The sequence below is a fragment of the Eschrichtius robustus genome, chromosome 12 (genome assembly GCF_028021215.1).
Source record: "Eschrichtius robustus isolate mEscRob2 chromosome 12, mEscRob2.pri, whole genome shotgun sequence".
NCBI classification, from domain to species: domain Eukaryota; kingdom Metazoa; phylum Chordata; class Mammalia; order Artiodactyla; family Eschrichtiidae; genus Eschrichtius; species Eschrichtius robustus.
This window is the reverse complement of record NC_090835.1, coordinates 9,193,088-9,210,290: the sequence shown is the minus strand read 5'-3', so window position 1 is coordinate 9,210,290 and position 17,203 is coordinate 9,193,088. Positions and strand designations below refer to the sequence as shown.

Genomic DNA, 17,203 nt, shown 5'->3' with positions numbered 1-17,203 from the left:
TCTATGTTCCTTTGACACCTCCACCCCTCCAAATTCTGAATGGGTTGTGACCCAGGTTCTATTTTTCCTAATGAGTGGAGTAGGGGGTGGGGGAGTCACATTGATAATAGGATGATGGTCCATCTGAAGTGGGTGGAAATACGAGGCCAGAAACTCAAATGTGCAAGGAATTATTTTTGGACTTATAAATTTAAATTTATAAATTTGACATTCCACTGGAGGATTGGAACCTGATGTCAAGCTGACCACACTCACCCTCATCCCACCTTTTCCTGGGTTCCCACTGGCCATATGGACAATGACCTCACGGCATTGTGGGTGGCTGGTGTGGCCTCAGTTCTAGATCATTGTCCCTCCACAGGGGATCCTCTTCCGGTCTCTGGGTTCATGTCTCACGAAGCTCACCATGGGTTGTACTCCGGTCTGGCCTCTCTGAGACACTGCTCTGTCTCTTGAGAATAGAAGAAACCCTGAGTTGCCCCCTGAGCCACTTTTTACACTTAGGAACTCAGCGGGTCTGAGTCTGCTCCCATTTTCTTCATGTGAAATCATCTAAGCCTCCCTGATAGGCCATTGGTCAGTGGAGCCGGTGAAGCCTCCAGAGCCCCAGATGCATCCACGTGCCACACAGACCTTTAGTTCTCTTCTCGATGCTGGAGCGTGAGCCCAGGACCTCACTCCCCCTTGGGCTGACTCGGGGAAGCAGTTCCCATAAGGTTACACCAGCCCTTCTGCTTCAGCCCACTTTGGGGATCCATAGACCTCTTCAGGTTTGGCTTGGACCATAGCTTCTGATCTTCATGTAGCCTGAAGAAAAGTGGGAGAGAGTAGGATGGACCTGGATCTTTCTTATCAAACCACAGTATTGTGACTGGATCTTACCTTTTGAAGCCCCAGATTTGACTCTTACATCATTCTGTAGCATATCTTCTATAAGTACAGATGCAATCAACTGGGAAAAAAAAGACTAGGGCTGGGAAACATAGAAACAGGCCAAGAACAGCAATTGCAGATCCCTGTGCTTCTTTCTCCACTTTGCCAATTCTCCCAGGATCCTGAAATGTCCCTGGCATTGTGTTCCCATGTGTACTATCTTACTGCTGTTCTGTCTCCATCTGGAGACCTATAGCTACTGTTCTTTTTTAGTGCTAAAAATCTGCCATCCTTTCCACCTCCCAAGGGTCATTTTACTGCCTCTCCTATTGCCACCCCCTGCCATGTGTGTACGTGCACACAGATATGCACGCACACACACACACTTGGAAGCCAGAAAGTTCCTTTCCAAACATTCCTGCCTCGAGTTACACTCTGGCGACTTTCCAAGGCTTCCAGAATGCTTTTACTTCTCAGTTGCCTTTCTCTGGAGTTGTAGAAGACTCACAAAGAGCTTAAGTAACTCATCAAGGTCACGAGGTGAAGATGGCAGAACAGCCTCTGAAGCCCACTGCTATGAACTGGATCACGTCTCCCCAAAATTCATAGGTTGAAGTCCTAACCCCCCAGTGTGATGGTGTTTGGAGATGGGGCCTTGGGGAGGGAGTTAGATTTAGATGAGATCTGGAGGGTGGAGCCCTTGTGATAGGATTAGTGCCCTTACAAGAAGAGGAAGAGACACCAGAGCTCTCTCTCTATCATGTGAGGACACAATGTAAAGGCGGCCATCTGCAAGCCAGGAAGAGGGCTCTCACCAGGAAGCAAATGGGCCAGTACCTTGATCTTGGACCTCCCAGGCTCCATAACTGTGAGAAATAAATTTCTGCTGTCTATGCCGCACAGTCTTGAGTTGACTAATCTGCCAGTGTTTCCCATGTTTTTTTGTTTTTTTTCCCTCCTTATCACATTTTCTTCCCATATTCCCCCATGACTCCATGACGAGGTGTTTGTCATCAATTGTTTCCTGCAGTGCCTTTGAACCAAAAGGTAGGTCAGAGAAGGGGAAGGAATAGTTGACATATGGAAGGAATTTTTTCCAATGTGAAATTGTCCAGCTCTCTCCTGTTCTCTGTATCCTTAATGAAACCTTGGACCCTCAACTAAACAAGTCTCCTAGTTGCTTGTAACAGACAGAACCTAAGAGACCGCTGAAGTGTTCTGCTGGTCCTGTGCATTCCATTTGGCCGGACTGGGCTTTACAAGAGCAGAGTGGCAAGCAAAGCATCTCTGAGCTGGTAGCAGGGCGCACCCCTGCTGTATTCCATCCTGGACATGAAAAACCAGAAACCAATAGCACTTACATAAATGTGCCATTTTACAGTGCACATCCTTGACACTTGAGGGAAATAAGCAAATCCGGGAAAACACGGGAGTGCTTTCCTGATACTGGTACCATCAGAAAAAGATGTTGGGAAGCAGAGGAATTTTTCAGGGTCTCAAAGAGAGACAGGATTAGATAAGCATGTCATTTAATTCTGCCTTTGTGTCTGTCAGGGTCACTATCACATTAGGAGGTGGGTGGATCATACAGATGTTAGAGAATAAGGATTAGTCATGGAAATGCAGTGATGGAGAGAGGAAGGGTTCCAGGAAATATGTCCTGACTTGGAGAAAAATAAAGAGGTTAACTATGGGTAGTATGTCAGCTGAGGGTTCTGGGTTTCAGTGTTGATGCTTTTCCAAGGCAAATAGCTCCAGGTGTCTCTGGAAAAGCCCCTCTTCTCCCATCTCCCTCCAACAGAGGTCGCTGAGACTACCAGGGGATTGGATGGAGTTCAGCTTGGACCTTAAGTGAATTCAGATGATTCCCTGAATCGCTGTTCACTGTTGCTCACAGGTAGTCCAGGAGCCACGTGTCAGAACCATCTGGTATTATTATTCAAAATGCAGTTGACTGGTCCCAGGCAAAGTAAACTGACTCAGAAACTTTGGGGAATGGAATCTGAAAAACTGAATTTTTAGGGAGAGTCTTAGAAAGTTCTTACGTACTAAAGTTCGAGAGTTTTTATCCTAGGTATTCCAGTTTCTGGTACAGTGCCTAGCTCCAAGTGGTCACACGATACTTGTTGCAGTGAATAAATAGATCTCCGGTGTGTAGTGTAGTTCCTAAAACAGAGTAGTATTAAGCTAATGCTTGTTGACTGAATGTTTACAATAGCTTCTGGTTCATAAGAGGCACTTCTGAATTAAAGAACCCATCTATCCAGTCAACTAGCTAGCCATCCATCCACACATTCGTCTAACTTCGGGGATTTGGCAAAGCACCAGAAGGGGAGTCAGTGACATGAATCAGAACTGGAGATTGAGAATATCAGGTGTAAGTGCAGGGTCTTAAGGCAGGGAGGGGGGAAAAAGGAATGAGGAGGAAATCAGACCTTCACTAGGGCCCTGCGTGTCCGTTGCATGAATAAGCAGAGCGGTCACTGAATCAGCAGAAGGTTTGTTTATAAGTTGACACTGACATTGGGGTTGGATGAGGGATGCTGGGGCTTCTGCAGTGGGGCTGGCCTAGAAGTGACATCAAGGTAAGAAAATGATTCAGATGTGAAGGTCACACAGGATATTCATGGCAGGAGCAGATGAGGAGGACTGAGCAGTGGGCGTCGTCCGATGATAGACCCTCTATCTTCCGTCAAAGCTTATCTGACTACCCCCCTCCTCCAGCCCTCCAGGGTCTCTCCATAAACTTCAGGTAGTGTGCTCCAGCACAGATTCGAGTTGAAGGGATACAAAAAGGAGGGGCAAGACAGTGGCGGCAAAGAGAATAAAGAAAATCTGTAATGCTATAGGGCACTGCTTTAACTCATGTCTCCCCGTGCTGATCTGGAGGTGGAATAAAATCAATCACGCTTCTGACCGCAAGATGGGAATTGACAAAGAGGCTTTTACCTTGAAAGCTTAGAGCTAAAAATCAGGTTGTTTCCCCAGTACATTTATTTCCCCATGGTAGTTGCAATCCGCGTTTATCCTGGAAAAGTAAAAAAACAAAGAAGGATGCTTTTAAACTAACTCGTGATTTCACCTCCATGTGCATCGTGGCATTTCCCCCCCAGTCTGCTTGTTATATATATATATATATATCCTACATGATGAGTTTTATTCTGTATGTGTCATCTCCTCTTCTGCCATTCTGTTTTATTTAACTTTATATCATGATCTGCTATTATGTGTTTTTGTTAAAACGCTATAGCAAAGAGGTTTAGAGCATGGTCTCTGGAAATCTGAAAAAAATCTAAGCACCACGTAGACTGTCACTAACTGCCTTTATAACCTAGGTTTGTTTTCCATCCTCTCTAGCCTCAGTTTCCTTTTCTGTAAAATACAACAAAGCTGTCCCTACCTCTGGGTGGTTGTGAAGCTTAAATAAGCTCGTGCTGATAGAGTGTCACACAGTGCCTGGCATATATGTACTTATGTTTTTAATAAGAAAAACAAAGAATTTTAATGGTTGCATTATAGGTTGTCTTAAGATATGCCAAAACCCCACCTCCAGTTAAGCATCTGCAGCAAAGTATACCTTTGCACTTCAAACTTTTTATGCATTTACTGTGTTATTACGCCAATAACAGAATCTTAAATACCTTAAGCAAAAAGAGGTGGATTTATTGACTCGTGTAACGCACCTGTGGGACAGCTAGTGATGGGCTCCCTTGAGAATTACTGGAGTCTGGGACTCCATCATCCTGGGGATATTTCTCTCCATTGCTAATCTCCTCTCTTCTCATTGGCTAGACCAGCTTCTTTGAGTCTGCAGACCTGATCACTAGTAGCTACAGGCTGACCTCTTTACAACCTCTTGACAAGGGAGGAAACAAGCCTTTCTCTGTGTAGCTCCAGGTTGTGTGTTTGGGTGTGGGGAGATTTACAGGGCATCTCTGTCCTGGTGAAAGTCACATGTCCATTTGCTCTGGCCAGTTACCGTGACTGGTTGGGTGTGTGTCATGATCCACCACCTCATGGGGTAGAGAAAGGCCATGATTGACAGCTCCCTCCAGGAACAAAATGGCACAACCCAACCCAATAAACTCAAGGGTTCTTTCCTTAGAACAGAGTCACAAGAACAGACTCGTGGGATCAGGGTCATTAACATTGTAGAAACTCTTACTGTATGTATGTTGCCCACTTTTCTTGCTCCATGACTTTTTGACAGACTTCCCTCAGGTTCCATATCTTGGTTCCTCACCCACCATCGATGTGGTGCCCTGGACCTCCAAACACTTTGACCTGTCTGCTTAACGCATTGGTCGGACTCTGCACCTTCAGTGTCTAATCAAACTCTTGATCCTGGTACTTCTCCTTAGCCCTGTCATTAGCATATCAAATTCTAACATCACAAGAAAAATTTTAGACATTCTCGAAGGCCTTAGCCTAGGGAATAGGCTGCTTTTTAAAATCAAGAGACCACAAGATTTCAGGTCCTTGAGGGCAACTGTGATGGCTGATTCATCTCTATGCCCCTAACCCAAAAGAGCAAGCCAGGCTCTCCAGCGAGCCATGTGGCTTCACCAAAGGGCTCTTACAGTCTGGATGAAGCCCCAATCCTGAAGGAAGAGCAAACTTTGCTGATATTTGTTGAGTGTCGGTTTAGTGATTGCCATCTTCCACTCTGCCTGGTTGAAATCAGTAGGAGACTTAATGAAGTGAAAATGAAATCAATATTTAATTCCCACAGGTAAAAGATACTTACATGGTCTACGCTCAGCTGCCAACCTCCCCCAATTCCAAAGGGTAATAAGAGCTGGTCTATCTCAGCCTCGCAGCCAAGACTTAACACCTGTAATTTCTCCTGTAGTGATGTATTACACTCCTACTATGTGTCATGCATTGTGAATACAATTTTACCACATCCACACAATAACCCCACAGGTGATTTATTAACTGAGCATTAAGTAGTGGCATATAAAGTACTAAGTACCTTAAATATACTATCTCATTTAAGCCTCACTACCACATTTGGAGATAAATGTTATTGTCTGAGTCTACAAATGAGGAAACTGAGGCACAGAGAAGTAAGAAACTTGCCCTGTTGGAATATTGCAGAGCCAGGATTTGAACCTGAGTCTGGTTTCTTCCACCTCTTGGGTGTTTAACACCATTCTTTACTGTCACCCATTTTACAGATGAGGAAAATGAGGCTCAGAAATGACATTGCAGGCCTCACAGAGCTAGTAAATTGGTCTTGTGCTTCACTTCACTTTCAGAAGTTCCTTTGAAGTACAAGTAAAATATCGATTGTCCCATTTGTCCCATTTATTAAGGAGCTACAGTGAACAAGGCCCTGCACTCAGTCCTGTGGGGACTATAAAGTTGAAGACACAGTCCGTGTCCTTACAGAATATATGGCGTACTTGGCATCAGTATGACCAGTGGAAACAAAACACAGTATGTGGGAATCCAGACGTGGCTCGGGTGGTGAATTCATTAGCTACCTTTGGCCGCAAGCAACAGAAATCCACGACTCAGATTGACTCAAACCGTAGGAGATGCATTTCTTCATAGTGTAGTGTAAAGACCATAGGCAGGGTGGTTAGGGGGTGATTCATTCTTCATCTCAGTATTGTAAGGATACAGATGCACGTTCTTCCCCTCTTCCTGCTTTTCCATCTTTGTTTTGTCATTTGTCTTCCAGTTGACCTCCTTCATTGTTTCAGGGTCATTGTGCGAGTATCAGGTGTTACATTCAGAAATGACAGTAAATGGTCCAAATGCCATCTCTTTCCATGTGTCTCTTTTCTGAGAGTGAAAAAAAAAACTGTCCTGGGTGTTTCCCTAAGACCCCAGGGTATCTTTGGCCAGAACTACATAATATCCGTCCTCCAAACTATTAGTGTCACAAGAAATGGGACGACTATAACTGACTTAGAGGACCTGTGGACCAGGGCTGAGACAACTGGAGGAGGATGGATATTGGGAAGAAAATGAAGATTCCGTTTGAAACAAAGTAGGGAAAAGTTTAAGAGTGCTGGGAAGGTGACAGAGAGTATTGCTTTAGTAATAAATCTGAGACAGTCACAAAGTAGTTGTAGGACCTTGCAGGATGACCATTATCGGGTGTGGGAATGGCTTAGAAGTCATGAGAGGTCCAAGAGTAGCTCAGAGCCGTAAAGACCAAAAGCACTTCTACCTTTTGGGGGACTTACCTGCACTCACCTGGACTTTCAGGACTTTGCCATTAACTGCCTTTGTGATCTTGGGCAATCACTTAACCTCCATGTGATGTAATTTTCTTGCTTGCATAGTCAAATTCTCTGTCAGGCATTGAAGATGCGGACTCCCCACTCTCCATGTGGGTCTCCAGGGAGACCAACAGAAATATCCCTGTAATCATCCAGTAGGGAAGGTGGTATATGCTGGGAAAGCCAAGAGTGGTTTAAAACCAGCCCATATTTCACTCACCAAGCCATGCACCTGGCAGCTGCTGTGTCACCCGAGGAGGGTAACATCCCACAAGGACATCATCCACTGGCCAAGTCACAAGTCTAGGGTCTGCTTCTGCACAGGGAGGGTGTAGCTTTTAAAAATATGCATCAGGCACCATGTGGGTTAGTGGCGGCCCTGCTCCTTGCGATGCTCAAGGTGAGGAACTGGTGCTTCTCTGCTGGGGCTTCCTGGGGGACGGTGTACAGGAACAGTAGGCACGTGTTTCTAATCCTTTTCTGCAGCCCAGAACCAAAAGAGCGTGGTGGCTAAGAGCGTGGGCTGAGGAAGTAGAACCCCTGGGCTTGTTTCCCCAACTCTGCTTCTTTCTTGCTGTCTTAGCTCGTGCTTCTGAGATGAGGGTTTGAGAGCGGGTAGCTTTTTGGTAGACGATCCCAGGAAGCATGGTGATTAGTAGGGAACAGAGGGAAGCCAGTAATAGTTACTACTGTTGGCAACTGGGACTTCATTCCACCTGGGACTGTCTGAAGGACTCTGGAGGGCACAACTGAGAATTGTCTCACCAAAGACCAAAAATGAAGAATTTAATCCTGTGACTCCTACTTCTCACAGATAAAGGTTGTTCCTGGGGACATATGGTACCCAGCCAACAAGATAACTCCAATCACCCCTGGTATCTGTTCCCTTGTGTGGGCCTGTCCCACATAGATCAAGATTGGTCTGTGTGACCATTCACAAATGGCAGAGTGATGGGGTATTGCTTCTGAGGCTACATTATTAAAGACATTCTGCCTTTTTTTTGTTTTGTTTTGTCTCTTGCATCACTCCCTTGGGGGAAGCCAGCTGCCACTTCCTGTATAGAGGCTCACGTGGCTCCTCTGGGCTTCCTGCCCACAGCCAGTTGAGTCGGTGATCTTGGAAATGGATCCTGCAGCCCCAGTCAAACCTCCAGATGACTGTAGCCCCAGCCAGCACCTCACTTCAGTCTCGTGAAAGAATCTGAGACCATCCAGCTAAACTTCTCCCAGATTCCTGCCTCTCAGAAACTGTGGGAGATAATAAATACTTGTTGTTTTAGATTGCTGAGTTTAGGGTAATTTGTTCTGCAACCATAGATAACTCATATGTGGTATTAACTTCCCAGTACTTCTGAGCTGACACTTGCATGGGCCAGGCAAGCTCCTGTGGCCAGAAAAAGCCATCAGGAAGAGAAACACAGGTGGCTGAGGAAGGAAGTATGTAACATCCACTGCAACCGTCCGTCAGAGCTGCAGGTGACCTCCGGAGCAGGTGTAAGGGCAGGACACAGCCAGGCCAGCTGTGCAGACTTGACCATGACCATCACACCTCTGAGCTTGAGTTTTCTCTCCTCTTCCTGCCGACTCCTGTTCTGCACGTGCCTTTTTTTCTCTCCTCTTCTTATTTATTCCTTGATGGATTGATTTCTGAAAGCATCTACCTTTTTGACAAAAACTAGGGTCCTTGACTCTCAGCTCAGGCCAACCCTGAAGAGCAACATACACACACTGACAGTGGATCTTTGGCTCTATTGAAAGGCTGTTTTAGGAACTGAGTGTATGATTCTGCGGCTTGAGGCAAGCAGCGGGGTTCACCAGGGCAGATGCAAGAGAACTTGGAAGGAAAAAGGGAGTAACTCTCCAAAAAATAAAATAAGTAAATAGCTGAAAAGACAAATGGGTTGCTTTAATTTTAACCCCGATCTCAATGCAAAAGTCCACAGGCCCTTGCTTTTCATGTGGTGTTTCCCAAAACAATTGTCACATGGCTCAGACCTCAGGTCAGCCCCACAGAATGTTCTGGAGGCTTGATAGGTACAGGCATTGCGTGAGGGGGGGTTACTCCCCAGAGATGGAATACATAAGCTTCCTTCCCTCTGGAACGCAGGCTGCTGGGGAAGGGGACCCAGCGGGTGATGATTTTCGTGTAAATGCTTCACCTAAAGAGTGCACATGTCCATATTTAAGAGAGAAAGTCTATTGCTTTTGACAGATTGTTAGGGGACCCCCAAAGTGTAAGAACTACTGGTCTAAGCCAGTATGGTCTGCAGTTTGGATCAACATGGCAGAAAAGAAAGCTTCAATGGAGTTGTTTTTTTTTTTTCCAGAACAGTCATGGCAAAATGAAAAGAGTATTTGGAAGGCATGTACCCAGTAGCAGCCTCCGAAGTTGAGCTGGGTTTAAGTTTATCATCTCCTTGTTTCTGCTGATTCCATGACTGAGACAGGGGTTACTGCCTATGCTGGGAATGCATTTAGGTATACGGGCTTTTTCTCTGGCCCACTTTGGCTATTATTGCCTCTGGGCGAGGAGCAGGCACGCCAGGCTGGAGGAACTGTATGAGCAAATGCTCTCTCTTTCTACAGGTCTGAAAAAATATAAAGGCTTAATTGAATCAGCTCTGTTGCTTGGTAAAAATGTATAAGCGTGTTGGCAGTTTTTGAGGTATTGGTAAAATCATATTCAAATCAGGAATTATTCAAATCAGGAATTATTACAGAGTGGCAGCTAGATGCAGGTTCAGCGCTCTATAGCAACCGGAAAGAAAAATAAAAAGAAAGAAACCTGACCAAAAGAACATACAATTAAACACAGCTTAATAGGTTTTGAAGGATTCAGAAGGCCTGTTGGCTGTGTCAGGACCATTACTTATCATAAGTCTTGTGTTTCCTTTTGTTTTTCTCCTTTTCCTCGCAAAATCAAGTGAATAAATTCTGGATAAACCTAAGTTAGTAAGCGGGTTATCAGAACAGGGACTTGGCAGATAGGATGTGATTTTATGCTTGACTGCAGCTCACAGAAGAAAAACTGAATTTTTTCTGTGCTTTGCCTTTGTTTTTTTGGAGAGGAACTCACAGCTGTCTCCACCCTCAAATTAACTGTCCCTTTGCCAAATGATGCAAAATCTGGTTCCTCTTCATGGACCTCCAAAATTAACTTTCAGATGGTTGATTCTTATAGATGAGATCTGGGATTCTAAATACACAGAGGCCATGGAACGTGTCTGTCGAGGTGATTCACTGTGCCCAGATCAGCAGAGAACCGAGGGGCACAGAAGCTGGGTAGACCACACCACTCTCCACCAAACCCTCATCTTGACATTTATTCCCTGGCCTCTTGCAGAGTTTGAGGCAAGTTTCTGAAACAAAAAAGTTCCTAGAACAGAGTACATAATTCCGTGAAAAAGAAAATGTGCCTTTCACATTACAATCAGGAAGTTCTTCTAAATGTCATGCTGAAGTTTTCCTAGCTTTTTAAAACAGCCAATCCCCCATCAGTCGCTGACAACCTGGTGAAGGCAGACCACTGAAATGCAGAAGGAGAGGTTAAATGCTTAAGTTGCTAGGGTTCTTTCAGCCTTAAGAGTTCATTAGAATTGTAAATAACATTGGCACTGAATTGAATTTCAAAGATGGCTTGTCTTATTTAGTTATTAAAATATCTCGTGTGTCTCTGTGGCACAGGCAGAAAACACTCTCTGTATGTTCTTTCCTTTCCTTGCTTTCATCAGTGTAATGAGGACAACTAGCAATTTAGAAAGCATTTTCATATCTATTATCATTTTTGCTCCTCTTAATAACTTTGCAAAGTGGATTTTCTTATTATACCCCTATTTAAAAATTGTCTCTGTAATCAAAAGACAAGATGGTAGCAGGTGTTGGCGAGGATGTGGAAAAATTGGAAACCACACATACGTTGCTGGTGGGAACATAAACTGAAGCAACTGCTTTGAAAAGCAGTCTGGTATTTTCTCCAAAGGTTAACAGTGGGTTTACCAGATGACCCAGCAACTCCACTCCTAGGTATGTATTCAGAAGAATTAAAAACATATGTCGATACATAAACTTGTACATGAATTTCAGAGTAGCATTGTTCATAACAGCCAAAAAGTGGAAACAACCCAATAGTTATCAACCGATGTGTGGATAAATGTGGTCTTTCCATTCAGGAGAATATTATTTGACAATAAAAAGGAATGAAATACTGATCCAAAAATGGTCAAATATCAGCAATTTCGTATTATTCAACTTTTTAAAATAAAAGTAAAGAGAATAATGGTAATTTGGACTCAAATTTTTGGCACTAAATTTAACTCGGTACACAATTTGGGGGGCCACATTTTGTACCAGGTTTTGTTAGGTTCTGATGCAGTAATAATATTAACATTAGCAAGAGCAGCCAACTTTTATTAGGTGTTTATTATGTGCCAGACACTATGTAAATCTTCATGGCAAGTCTATGATTGATACTTCACAGGGAAAATTGTGGGTCAGTTTTAAGAACTTACCCAAAGTGACTTGAGGAGTGCTAGTTCCTGTGTCTTTCCCACTGTCCTACATAGAATTACAGGCTCCAATTAAATATATATATATATATATCCTAGCTAGCCCTTTCTTTCCATTTTCACTGTGACAGACTTAGTCCAAGCCACCATCATGTATTCTCTCCGCTACAGCAAGTCCCAAGTATTCTCAGCTGCCCCTTTGTCCTGCCTTTAATCACTTAGAATGAAAGCTGAATTCCTGCCTGACATCTATAAGTTTGCATTCCTTTCCTAGGACTTCTATAACAAAGTGCCACTGGGGGGTTTAATATAACAACAACAGAAATTTAATCTCGTACCGTTCCAGAGCCTAGAAGTCCTAAATCAAGGTGTCAGCAGAGCCATGCTCTGTATGTCTGGGTAGAATTCTTCCTTGCCTCTTTGTAGCTTCTGCTGGTAGCTGGAAATCCTCAGCATTATTTGGCTTGCAGCTACATCGTTTCAATCTCTGCCTCTGTCATTACATGGCATTCTTCCTGTGTGTCTGTGTCTTTTCTTAAAAGGACATTGATCGTATTCGAATAGGATTCACGCTAATCAAGTGTGACCTCATCCTAACTTGATGACGCTCGCTAAGACCTTATTTCCACATAAGGTCACATTCTGAGGTCCTGGAGGTTAGGACTTCAACATATCATTACGGAGGACACAATTCAACCCATATCAATGGTCTTTTCAGACCTAATGCTTGTCTCCCCACTCTTCTACTGCACTGATCTTTCAGTTCCTGGAGTATCCAAGTCAGTTTCTACCACAGGATCTTTGCACATGCTGCTCTCAGCCTGCAATACACTCCTTCAGCTTTCCTATGACTTGCTCCTCCTCCAACTTTAGGTCTTAGTTTTAAATAACACCTCCTCTAAGATGGGGTTCCTATCCTACCCTCGCTTAAGCAGACCCTTATCTCTCTTTATTATTCCCTATATCTTTATTCTCTGATAGTTTACTTCATAGAAATTTGTAGAAAGTTACAGTTAAGTTATAAATAAAAACAGTTTGTAAAGATTTAACTATTTACTACTTATTTTCTGCCCCTCCTCCCTCTCCCCCCAAATATAAACTCTATGGAGAGCAGGAATCTTTACTCTTTGGTTCTTGATTGCAGCACAGTGCTTGGTGCACAATGAGTATTCTCAGTTTTTTGTTTGAGTGAATAAATGAATGAATAAGTGAATGAATAAACCGGAAGCAAGTGTGGTAGGTCTTCTCTGAAACACACGGCACTATCGGGAGGTCAGTTTTACATAAAGGGTTCAGAGAGGTTAAAATGAGACAGACCTTTCATTTCTACCACTTACTATATGACCTTGACTTTTCTGTAAGTCTTGGTAATGTTGTCCAGAGAACAGGGTTGATCATAGTACCTACTCAACGCAATGAACAAGGAGGAAGAATAGCAGGGGCGTAGGTGGTAGTGGAGGGGATGGTAGGAGGAGGATTTGGGAATTTATCAGAAAGCAAAGATGGAAGTCGGGGCCAGCCCAGAAGTTCCCAAAGGACCAATCCTGTATCCCTCAGCTCCTGCACCTGCTCCCAAAACCTGGAGGACAGCATTATCCTGAGGCTACTTTGTGTGTGTGTTTCACTTTCACTGGCACATTTCAGCTAATTGGTTTGGCAGCAGTTTTGCCCCCAGGCTGCAGGTCTGGGAGCCCGCCTGTTACAGATAATAGTTCACATCCTCGAAGTAAGAAGACGGGAGTCCAGGAATTGGAAAAGATCTATATACTTGTGATTTTATGAAGGAAAATTTTAGTGAGAGGTTGTGAAAGGAGAATTGGCCAGGATTTTAATACAAGAAGAGAATTCTATGGATATAACTTTAGGAAGCAATAAGACAACACCAAAGTCTGTAGCCATGTGAACACCGGCCCCAAGGGACAGGAGATAGAATGCGTGTCTGGGGATGGTGCTGCACTTGAGTTACCTTTAAATGAAAGGCACAGATTCATCCCCAGGCTTATGGCTGACCCAGTAAGAGCTGAGTCTCTGTGCTTTCTTTGCCAAGGATCTTAGATTTTCCTTAAATCAGAGCTTTTCACTATTAAAAGTCAATCATATGAATTCTACAATTACATCAAAAAGATACCTAGATATGAAGCTCTTAGTTGATTACAGCCAGGATGGAGGAAATTCAGTGTTTGGTGTTCAGAGAAGAAAGACTTGAGATAGAATTCCAGTTCTGTCCCTTGTAAGACCAGAGAGCAAACACACACTTGGGCTTACATCAGGTAGAAAGGGCACTGTGTTTGAAATCAGATCTGCCTCTCACTTACCAGGTGGGTAAGTGGTCTTAGATAGTGAGCAACCTACGTAAGCACGTGTCTTATTTGTAAATCAAAGATTATAATTGCTCCAGGGATCCCTTTAGGTGCCAACCTGAGATCAGTTCCAAATCCTCACTTATGAGGACTCCTGGTTTCCTGTTCTCGAAGGTCCCTGAATGCCTCCTGTTCTAATTTGCATGATTTACTATTACTGTTTTTTTCTCCCCTAGGCCGATGTGTGTCTCCTTGTTTTTCACGACTGTCCCTCATGGGATATTTCGGACATTTTTTCCTAATTGTGCTCTCCCTTCCCCGTGATATTTTCACACCACGGATATTCTATATATCAGTTTGTGTACTGTGGTCCTTTGGAGGGCCATGAAACATTGTAAGATTTAACAATTTTTTGGCCCCTTAGCACCTATTCTTGTCCCCTTGGGGGCAATATTGCCCCCTGTTGAGAATGCGTGCCCCAGGTGTGAATTAGAGGTTAGCGAGAAAGATGTGTCTTATTTATAAGTTTCCTCAGCACGTGACACGTGAGAAATGCACAGTGATGTTTATTGGATTGGGGGAAGCAATGAATCAGTCAGTGGGCAAGGATCAACTGAGAACAACGTAAAGAAAACGCTTAGTCTTATACCGGCTACGTAGCAAGGAAGAAATACATATAGTTGCTCCCACTGCTGAAATCCAGTCTGAGCCTTCCAATAGCACTGATCAAAATCACATCAGATCTTTATTTTTGTGTGTTGGTCTCTAACTCTCCTGTTGACACGCTGAGGGCCTCTGTTAATTGCGTACTGCTCTGTATTACCTACCACGTCCGTTCACTGTTTAATAAATGAATGCATGCAAGGAAGAATTCAAATGTAGAGCTCATCTCATTGTTGGGTGGACCAGTTCTAAGAGTCTGGACATCTCTGCACTCTCCAAGGAGTGGCGCGTAATGCCTTTGCTCGCAAGGCATCATGCCTGTTTGATGCCTGTTTCTGTCTCAGCGCAGTGACTGATTTCTGCTTCCTTGGTAGGCAGAGGAGAAAGCATCTGACCCATAGAGTAGCAGCTTATTTAACTCCCTTTTTACCAGAAAGTCTTTGAGTTAAGAATGCTGTTACTTTGCAAAAAGAGAACTTTGCCCCAGAAGTTTGGACATAGCAAGAATGAGGACAAACAGGTTGAATCTCTGGTCTTAAAAGTCGGGAGAGAGGATAATTTGGGGCAGGAAGGTAATGATTGGAAGAAGAAGGAGGGAGCTTTGAGGGTTCTGGGGGATGTTCTGTTTCCTAATCTGCATGCAAATTATATGGGTGTGCTGTTCACAGCTGTACACTTGTAATATGCGTATTTTACTGGATGGGTATTATAATTCAACTAAAAGAATAATGAAGGCAAGGAGTGAGGTCTGAGCCTTCTGAGGGTCAGTCATTTAGGCAAGTCCCTTTTCTCCCCTGAGCTTCGGTTTCCTTCTTTGTAACACAGAAATAATGCCAGCACCTACGTCACAGGTTTGGTGTGAGGTTCAAACGAAATAGATAATACAAATCGCTTAGCACAGTGTCTGGTGTCTGGTACGCTGTTTATTAGTTAGTATCAATTCGTTCTTATTCATTATCCTTATTCATTTAGCCCAGATTTATTGAGAACATACCAAAAGTGTCGATCACTGTTCATTCATGTGCAATGAGGTTCTACATACAGAAACAGGGTAAGGTGACGTTTTTCTTTCTCTCCAGCATTTCATCACAAACATTTGCCAACACACAGAAAATCTGAAAGAATGGTACAGTGAACTCTTACGGACTTTTCACACTCAACATTTTAGTGGATTTGCTTTAGCAGGTATCCATCGACCTACCCATCCCTCAGACCATAATTGGGCCTTTTGTTTACAGAGACCTGACCATGGCCCTGGGGTGGAAACCGCCAGGGAAATTTGGTAAGGAAAACAATAGCCCTAGGATCAGGGTATGTCCTGGATTAACTTACCCGAATGGTGCCGTTGAATAATTCAGACCTCCCGATCCAAACCTCTAAGCAGACCATAAACAAAAGAGCTTGCTTTGGGAAATGGAAGTAATATAGCTTCAGCACTACTGTGTCCTCCTCAGAAACAAAGCCTTTGGTCGGGTGACCTTGGCTTGGCTAAAAGCATACGCAGCGGAAGATGTAAATTCTTCTCAGGAGCTTATGAATTCATGAATTAACACTGACTTTGAATGAGGTATATTTTCCATTGAATGAATACTGAAAAACCTAGAGTTACTTTTCTCTTACAGGCATGCTGAGTTTCTATATTCTAATTTTTCTATAGCGACTATGGATCATTTGTACAATAAGAGCGTTTGTTTGGGTTCCTGCTCTGATAAATCTCGGTTCTGCTTTAATGAACAAAAAAAACAAACAATTTGTAATTGGTCCATTAATTATTTGCATGTAAATGCCTCTGTTAGAGTAACTTAATAAGCCATTGAAAAACATTCCCCTTTGCCAGCTGAGTTACACTCTATTTAGCAAGCAACTCTTTTTTTTCTGGCAGGTGGGGGCGGGGGGGAGGTTGTTTAATTTCGTTTAAAAGCAAGGAGCCACTGGGAAACTGAATCAGACTGAATCTCACATATCTGAATCCACGTGAATCCCTGAGGCCTAAGGTAGTAAGGGAGGGCTCAATGAAAGTTTGATGAATTGAAGGGTTAAGTAATGACCCTGAATGAGGATGATGAGAAAGCCCCTGGGAGAGTGACCTTCCCAGCACAGCCATCCACAGGCTGAAGTTTCAATAACTAGGACAGGGTTTGCCAAACTTTGCTGCACAGAAGAATCACCAAGGGAACTTCAAAACATCCCAAGGCCCAGGTTCCGTCTCCTACCAATTAAACCAGAAATTCAAGGGCAGGACCCCCAAGCATTAGTATTTGTTTAATTGCAATGTAATTGACACATGACATTATATTATATTGCAAAGTGATTATCACATAAATTTTGTTACTGTTCATCGCCACACATAGTTACAAATTTTTTTTCTTGTGACAAGAAATTTTAAGATTTATTCTCTTGCAACTTTCAAATATGCAATACAGTATTGTTAACTATAGTCACCATGTTCTACATCGCATCCGTGGGACTTCTTTACTGTATAACTTTATAACTGGAAGTTTGTATTTTTTGACCCTCTTCACCCATTTCACTCACCCCTCACCTCAACTGCCAATCTGTTCTCTGTATCAGTAAGTCCATTTTTTTGTTTGTTTGTTTTAGATTCTACATGTAAGTGAGATCCTAT

General features: G+C 43.4%; 1 protein-coding gene across 2 annotated transcripts in view; it reads left to right on the top strand.

Moving 5' to 3' along the window:
• GRM7 (glutamate metabotropic receptor 7) overlaps positions 1 to 17,203 on the top strand; it is a 796,163-nt gene that overhangs the window by 631,699 nt on the left and 147,261 nt on the right. The window lies entirely within an intron of this gene.